Raw genomic sequence first — 9,300 nt, 5'->3', positions numbered from 1 at the left:
AAAATTCATACCTTGAAAACCTAATGCCCAAGGTAATGATAATATGAGGTGGGGCCTTTGAGAGGCAATTAGGTCATGAGGGCAGAGCCCAAATGAATAGAATAAAAACCCTTATAAAAAGAGGCTTCAGAGAGGTAGCTTGCCCCTTACAATGAGGAGTATGCGACCTGGGAGAGGGCCCTCAGCAGAGCATGCTGGCTCCCTGATCTCTCACTTCCACCCTCCAGAACTATGAGGAATAAATTTCTGTTGTTTATAAGGCACCCAGTCTATGATATTGTCTCAAAGTAGCCCAAATGGACTAAGACAAACACTGTAAGTGCAAAGATAAAATAGACACAACTTTGCTTCCAGGGCGTAATTTTACCACAAGTTTCTTGGAGAGAGCAGTATGTTACATAATAAAAAGGGTTCCATTGTCAAGTAGATTTGGAAAACCTTAGCTGAACAAATGTAAAGAGGCTAATATTTATTCGTTTTTTAAAAAAAAATTTTGGTGTCTCCCATATGATTTCTCAGAAATTTTAATGTTTAATATGTTATAAATCTCTAGGGAGAGATGCAGCATGGAGCCGTTTTCAAGCTTAGTTGACTATAGAACACATTTTGAAAAATATTTTTCTAACAATATTCTGTGTCCTAAGGACTCGTACTGTGGGGAAGTCGTTTGTCCAGACTCTTAAACTCCAGCTGGGCTCAGGAAATCTGGTACTCAGATCCTGTTCTTCTCCTGGATTTTGCAGATATGGGAAGCCTAATTCCTTCAATTTCCTATTCTAAAATTTGTTAAAGTATTCAGTTTTATCATTCCTTACTCTTTGTTTTATTGAGGTATAACTGACATATAACATTAGTTTCAGGTGTACAACATAATGAATTCAAAATATGTATATATCAGAAAGTGGTCACCAGAATAAGTCTAATGTCCATTACCACACATTCTTACTCTTATATTGTGACTGAAGACATCTTATCACAATCGATATATTTCCTCAGTGACAAGCTGCATACTAGAGGTAACGCTTACCGTATTGACCAAATTCTGTCAGTTTCTACATAAAGCAGGGATGGATGGTATTTTCTTTTGCAGAGCTTGTGAGTTTATCATAGGTCTAACCTTCAGAACATGAAATGCCCAAATAAAGAAGCGTTTCAGAAGGACTGTCTCTTTATTTCTTAGATTTGTATTGCTTGGCATTTTTCTATTTTCCTATGTTCTCTTTTCACCCTGGACGAAGACAAACGTATGACTGGATTAGATTATGTGGTAGGACTCTATGATATCTCTGGTCCTTCTTTGCAAATTTACCTCAGTACTCAAAGAGGTGAGAATTGGTCTTCACTGGTAATTCTTCAGTAAATAAGGGCTTCCTTCGCTGATATGGGTTCTATTCATGCTGCCAAAATTGCTCTATTTGGGCAATGAATCAGAAGCTATAGAGTTGCTAAAGCATTAATATTAATTTCTGTCTATTCCAAGGATATTTTCATTATAAAGGAGTCTAGTATTCCACAAAGAGTTCTGCTTCCTGGGCTATAGGCTGTCCAGCACTCCTCAAGTTCTCAGCAACATGGGCTGCAAGAACAGATCAAGTTCTGCCTAGGTAAAGTGTCTGTGAGCGTTGCTTTACACAGACAATTTCAACAGTCAGTTATTCTACACAAATGGTGAAATCTCCCCTGCTACTCCCTACATTATTTCAGGGCCTTATACCTAACCCTTGGTGTAACTGGTCTTTCTGCCTCTGAACTTCCTCCCTTCAGAGCCAATCTGTACATTGATGCAAAGACATAGGCAAAGACCTGATCATGGAATCTTCCTGCTTAACTAACGTGGCTACCTGTAATCTACAGAACAGCCATTTATCAAAGGTCTGCTTACCTCCCCAACTTCACCCAGGTTTTATTTCTTTGCTGTTAGAAAACTCTCACTCCAAACCCAGCTTCGTGTTCTTTTATTCATTATACATTCAGCCAAAACTTTTGAATTCCTATTATTTACATTCACACATTTATGCATTCTGTGAATGTTCGCTGAATGCCTCTTGTGTTCTAGGGCACTTTTATAAACATTAAGGATACCTCAGAGGACTAAGGAGAGAAAATACTCTGGCTTCATAGATTTTAGATTCTCCTGGGGGCAGTGAGACAATATGTGAAATATATGTGAAGTATATGATTTATTAGAAGGTAATAAATAATGTAGATAAAAGACAAGGAAAGGGGCTAGAGAGCACCAGAAAACGCATAAGGGGTGGTTTAACTTTAAATATGGTAGTTAGGATAGGCCACTCAAGAAGCTAACATTTCAGCAAGTGTTTGCAGGGGGCAGGGTTGGGGTGGGTGAAGTTAAATGTGGGTCTTTGGGGGAAAGCCTTCCAGGATAGAGGAAAGAGCTAGCGCAAAGGTCTTTGAGTGGGAGAAGTCTTGGTATGTTTGAAGAACAGTAAGATCAGTGAAAATCAGTGTTGCTTAATCAGAATGAATAAGGAAATACAGAGTAAATAAGATCCAAGAAGTATAAAGAGGATTCAGATGATACAGCATCTGTAGACCATTAGAAGATTTGGCTTTTACTCTGAATGAGACGGTGAGGCACATCCAGTGAGATGATACAACTCTAGGATATTACAGCAGCCGTGAAAAGCTTTTCCCATACATATTTCCATTCGATACCCCTAATGCTTTAGGTGTACATTAGCTGAAGAATCCTGTTTCTCTAGACTGAGTTTCTCAAAAAAAGAGATCCTATAGTTCATACAGAGTAGAGATTTTGTAAAGAATTTATGGAATGACTCTATCAGGCAGTACATTTTTTATTATGGCCAGTTTAATTTAAGAATTAATTACTAAAAGTTGCCAAATAAAATTCTAATTAAATACCTGTAAATCAATTAGATGACTGACAAATTGTTTGAAGCATTCTAGCTAATTCATTTTACCTGTAGTATTTCCCCCCAGATAGTGTACTCTTTTAGGATTAATCATACAACAAGTCTAAAGCAGTTTTCACTGAATTAAGTTCCTTTCAAAATGGTTTGTAATGAAATCCAAGTGATATTTTTGGTTCTAAATTATTCTAACCTCACAAATATGACCAAAACACATTATCTAATATGTTGACCTGTAAATATAAAATTGCCATTTTAGAAACACTCGGGGGAGTATTCACAGTTAAACTAATTTATTTTTCACATGTCCTATTATAACTAACAGCATATGAATCTGTTGCTTGACAGCACAAAGGAAATCTATTTGTAAGTTTGAATGTTTTTCATTTTTATGTTTTAATTGAAAAGTAAAAAGAAAAGAAATAAGAAAATTCCTCCCTCGGGATTAAAAATAATGAAGTGTTTAAAATAACATTTAGTAATTAGCCTTAGGATGACCAGTTCGAAGACATGTTCTAAGCATTTTTCATTCACAGACATAGATGTCTGTCATACCTAACACTTACGTTTCTTCGTTGATTAAATCATGTATTTAGCCATAGTGTTCTTAGCAAGAGAATACGCACTATGTTCTCATTGATCCTATCAAATTTACAGTCAACACATGAGAATCAGAATGGTTAATGGCACTGAACATACAGCAGTAAACAAAACAGACCAAGTTCTCTGGCTTTAAAGAATTTATCTCCTCATGGAGGGATAAAGACTAAAATAAGTGAAATATATAAGTTAATTATACAGTATCTTAGTTGTAAGTATGTTATCAATTATAAAATTTTAATGAATAAATTGTTAGCTTTCATTGGAGTTGCTAAGAGCTGAAGCTTGGATTTTTAAAATGGCTCAGGGTCTTGTCTTAGCCTGGATTCCCCTAAAAATAGAGTCTGAAGCATAGGCTTATGTGCACTAATCTATTAGAGGGTGCAATATTTGGGAGCAGAAGTGAGAAAAAGAGTGAAGTAAAAGGAGAGAAAGACCTAATAAGGGGGTATATTGTCTTATTGGTTACTTTGTGACATCAAGGACAGTCTATTTCTCCCTATTATGAAGTCATTTTCTAAAAGGCTATTTAAATGACTGCTCTGTGGACAGTCCCTCCCTGAGAAGGAAGGGGGAAGAATGGATTCAGTGGCCTCCATATTCAACTGGCTGAAGTTTTGCCCCAAGTTTGTTCATGAGTTGATGTTAACAGGGAAGCCACAGATCCGAACAAGAGGCTCACAGAATGAGTATGAGGCGAGGTTTTGTCCGGTGTGTCTACATGAGGATGATGGGAACTATGTAAAACTAGCCACTGTGGTAACTGAAACAAGAGACAGGTGAGTCCATAAACGTCTGAGCTGGTGCTTAGGAGGTGTTTGAGATAGCCTTCAATCCTATTTTAATTAGAGCAGAAAAGTATCTTTCACATTTGTGTCCTATAAATTGTGCCAAACAAAGATAATTTAAAGCCACGAACCTGTCTCAAACCTCAGTTATTTACCAGTGAAGAAATTGAGGTCCATGAAAATAAAATGACTTGCTATCGCTAAGTCAATGAATATCAGTACTGAGTTCTCCTGAGGAGTATATATAGCTTAGTAGTATATACACACAAGGGATCCTTTATAAGGTCCCTGGTGCATGAATAGGCTGCATGTCTCCTATAAGATACACAGATCACATGTAAAAAAGGAGTATTCACATATCTGTGCCTCAAAGATATATGAAATCTAAGATGTTTCAATTCATATAATTCATATTATAGTAACTAGGTAAATAGGTATGCTAGTGTTGGTTGTAATTAAAACTTTCAAATCGAAAGCTTTTATGAATTATATAGAAAGACCAACATTGATCCTTTTCACCGAAATGAAGTATTTTCTTCTATCTCCACCTAGATAGAAGCTCTCTTCTTTACATTTTGCTCACATGCTTACTTTGGCCTCCAATTACTAAAAATAGCCATTTTGAAGTTGTTTTTATCTTTTCTACCAATTTGTGATCACTTGTATGCTTTGGGGAAAAAAGCACTGGATTTGGCAATATATGATACAAGCATAAATCTCTACATATCTACTCATGCTCCCCACTTGAATAGATTAAGCCACATAGTTCCCCTAAATCTCATCCTCTTTATATGTAAATATTTTACTGTGTCTAATACCCTCAACTGAAGGTCCTTATGCAGATCCCATTAATTAAACTGTGTAAAGTATTTGTAATGTGCTATTCAAATATTGTATCAATGATTACTTAGCCTGAATATTTCATATAATGAATGACTTTTTGTTGTTGTTAGATTGAGACAAAATATTTAAACAAAAATTAGTGAGATTAGACACTGAGTTCTGGACCAGTTGTTGATTGAGATTTATTTGGCTGAATGAGATGAAGTCTAAATTTAAAATTTCAGAAATACCTTTAAATATTCTCTATGATCCTGATTTTAAAGCTTCAATGATAATTTAGTTATAATGTTTTATGTTTTGATAAGCTTTCCCAAACACTAGGCAAAATTAACTATTTTTAAGCTAACATGAAATGTTTCATGTATAACTTTGAAAAATCAATACAACTAATTTGAGCTAAATATTAAACTTAAGGTATGTTTTAAGATTAAACTAAATCTTGAATCATTTTGACATTCAGGCCATTTCTAGTGGATTTTACAAGTAATCCACATACTGTTTTTTTTAAATAATGATAACATATCTCTTCCTAAGGTATCTGCAAATTGTTCCATATGAAAGTAAATATTATATTAAATTATAGTCTTAAAATAGATCACTTTTTGCCAAATAAACTGTACTCTAGATCTGATTCTTGTGCAAAATAAATATATATTTACTTCTTTACCCAATTGGGTGCCTGAATAACTTTTGGTCATATACAATACGTACAAATACTTTCATCATCTCTGGAAGGAGATGGGGAGAACTATTATAAGCTTGAATGTCAACACGTAAGTGGAGATTAGATGATAGAGAGAGATGAACAAAATATTTTGTTATCAAAACAAAGATTCTCATACAAACATTTTGGAAGCCATTAGTGTTCTAAAAGGAACCATGAAACTGAAGGATGGAAGACTTTGTGCAACATAGAATCGTAATGTAATAGTTGTCCTTGCATGACATTGCTTAGATTACTTAACCTCTGAACCACAGTTTCCTCATTTGTGAGATTAAATGAATCAGTAAATGTGAACAGGATTCATAAACTGGGGCGTACTATGCAAATCATGGACATATATTCAATAAAATTCATCCTGCTGGCATATAAGGGGACACGTATGATGGAGAAATAGGTTCCAAAAACAAAACTCTAAAACAAAATGTGCATATAGAAAAGCAATAAAGTTATCAAAAATAGAATAATTTAAAAAAAAACTATTAAATGGTTATAATGCTAAGGCAATTGTCATAAATGGCACTGGATTTTCTTGATAATTTACTTTAAAGTGTATATTCTGCAATGTTAAGTGAATATTTCTTTGCTAATAGTTAATCTATACTTAAAGGCAAATAAAGAATCTATTAGATTATACTCTCTCCATTCTGCCTTTTTATGTTTCATCCCTTGACAGACTACAGATTTTTGTCATCTGTCAAAGAACTAAAGATACCAGAATAAAATGATGGCCTTAAATCTAAACTCTTGACAAATGTACTAGACACCAAAACTTTCATATCTGATTAGTAGGACAGTGTACAAAGAACTGCTAGGCTACTAAGTGTCACAGAAATATTATTTTGGCAACTTGGAAAATCCTAATATATTTTGAAGTATTGCTATTTATTTGCCTGCATATTATTAAGCACGTATTGAGCATCCACTACCTGAAAAAAATTATTAGGCAATAGAAGTAAAGGTAAATATGATCAAGGCCGCATGCCAGATGAAATTTCTAATCTAGTGTCAAGTATAGAAAAGGGACCCGCACTACAATATTGGTGGCAAGTACCATAAGAGACATATCATATTAATTCATTCACCAAAAAAGGTCATAAAAGAAGATACCTATAAATAAATTATAACTTTGTATTCATTATGTTTAAACTTTTCAGAATGGCCTTAAATATGTATACAAATATTACCCACAGAGTGTTTAATGCCAAAACTAGCTATTGATCCTATTACTTAGATACTTGGGAAGTTTAATAATTCATTATACAGGTAGATATAATAATATTAAGAATTTTTGGGAAGAGGGAGGTAGGTTCAAGGAGAATAAATTAAGTAGGCATGGAGACTAATTGTTCTTATTACTATTTCTTTCCCACCCAACAACCAAGATGATTGTGTGTGTGTGTGTGTGTGTGCACGTGCGCACACACGTGCTCATGCTTACTGCACAGTATGTGAGTAAGGACTATTTTCCCACCCACCACTAAATCCATACATCTATCTCAGCCCACTCTTTTCACTCCTTCATATTTTGAGTAATGAAAAGTCCCGCTTGGTCTTATCACTCCTGATGTGTTTTGAAGCCACCCTTTCTCATTTTCTCATGAGATCTGTTCTTTTGATTACCTCTGGTCTCTTAAATATAGTGTCAGCAAACCTTTCTGTAAGGGACCAGATAGTGAATACCCTAGGCTCTGTGGGCCACAGGACCTCTGTTCAACACTGCTTAAGTGGCAAGAAAACAGCCATAGGCTATTTGTAAGTCAATTAGTTTGGCTGAGTTACAATAAAACTTTATTTACAAAAACAGATAGTGATGTAGATTTGGCCCATGGGTAGCAGTTTTACTCCCTACCTTAAATGATAAATCTCTCCTTCTACTGTGTTATTTTTAACTGCACTGAAATATATTCTAATATCACCCATCATAAAGGGTAATTTTACAAAAGATACCCATGTAGTATTTCTCTAATATTTAAAAGTTGTAAATCAAGCTCAAAAAAGAGAAAACTGTTAAATAAATAACTTCCCTCCAACCTTGAAAAACATAGCTTTATAAGTAAATTTTAATTTAAAATTGTTGGCCTTCTTGAAGTTCCACATCAGAAATGATAGTAGAGAGAAGAAATGTATTTTCAGGCTCTTCCATTTCTCAGTCCCTCCCTTTCTCCCCACAGGACACAGATTCTCCACTCCTCATGCCTAGGAGGATGTAGTTTGCTCTCAGGAGGATAAACCCTGGAGATGAGTCTCCTGCAAGCTCTGGAGCAAGTCTGGGGCCATATGACTAGAGTCCCAGGTATCCAGAAGGTGACAGAGAAAGAACAGCATGATGCTTGAATGGATACTTCCTTTTGGTTACATGGTCTTCTTACATATTAGGGAAAAGGAAGGCCAGAGAAGGGCCAGAGCTGGGACTGCTAAAGCCCAGGATCCAGGACAGGGCCCCACTTGCTGGGGTGCAGATGTACTAATATAAAGTCTATGAGAACACCTCTGTCTCAATCAGAGAAACTCAGATTAATTTTCATTTTCTTTTAGGGGTTTGTGTACTCCCAGCTTCATATGTTGAAGTCCTAACCTCCAGTACCACAAAATACAACATTATATGGAAATAGAGTCACTGTAGATTTAATTAGTTAAGATGAGGTCACACCGAGTAGTATAAGTCCCTAATCCAAAATAACTAGTGTCCTTGTAAAAAGGGGAAATTTGGGCACAGATATACACACAAGGAGAAGCAATGTGAAAGTGAAGGCAGAGTTTGGGGTGATGTTTCCAAAGGCCAAGGAATGCCGAAGATTGCCAGAAAACTACCAGAACCTAGATGAGAGCAATATAATAGATTTTCTCTCACGGCCCTCAGAAAGAAACAACCCTGCTGACACCTTGAGTTTGGAATTCTACCCTCCAAAAGTGTGAGATAATAAAGCTATTGTTTAAGCCACTCAGTTTTTGGTACTTTGTTACGGTGGCCCTAATAAATTAATACATCTCTTCAAAAAGACTTTCTTGTCAAGTGTTTCTATGTGGTTACTTTCTGTTTAGTTTCTATCATTGTACATTGTATCATTTTTTCTTGGACAATTATCACACATTGTACTTATTTCTTATATACTCATTTATTAATTATATAGTAATTTCAGAGCTGATTAGTCCTATGGAAAATAAAGAAGGTAGAGTAGGAGATAGAATACAGGCAACGTTGTTTGGGTTACAATTTCAAATAAGGTGGTCAGCAGAGCAGTCTTTTTCAGGAGCTGACATCTGAACAAATATTTGAAGGAAGTGACTTAGTTACCAATTTTTCCTGAGAGAAGAGCATTCCAGAAGGACAGGACACCAAACCAAGTCCTTAAGGTGGAACTATGCAGGTATACTGAAAAAACTAGCAAGGACACCAGTGTGGTTGAGGAGAATGAACAGGCAGGAACATACTAACAGGTGTTCAGAGAGGTAG

General features: G+C 35.5%; 1 long non-coding RNA gene across 1 annotated transcript; it reads left to right on the top strand.

The window, feature by feature from the left end:
- Positions 1 to 4,083: 4,083 nt before the first annotated feature.
- On the top strand, positions 4,084 to 8,787 carry LOC140698559 (uncharacterized). Its single transcript, XR_012076373.1, has 2 exons — positions 4,084 to 4,270; positions 8,018 to 8,787. It is a non-coding gene; the product is annotated as an uncharacterized lncRNA (long non-coding RNA).
- The last annotated feature ends 513 nt before the right edge of the window (positions 8,788 to 9,300 follow it).

The sequence above is a fragment of the Vicugna pacos genome, chromosome 1 (assembly GCF_048564905.1).
Source record: "Vicugna pacos chromosome 1, VicPac4, whole genome shotgun sequence".
Classification (NCBI taxonomy): domain Eukaryota; kingdom Metazoa; phylum Chordata; class Mammalia; order Artiodactyla; family Camelidae; genus Vicugna; species Vicugna pacos.
Note: the sequence above shows the minus strand (reverse complement) of the source record. Positions and strands in the feature narration are given on the sequence as shown.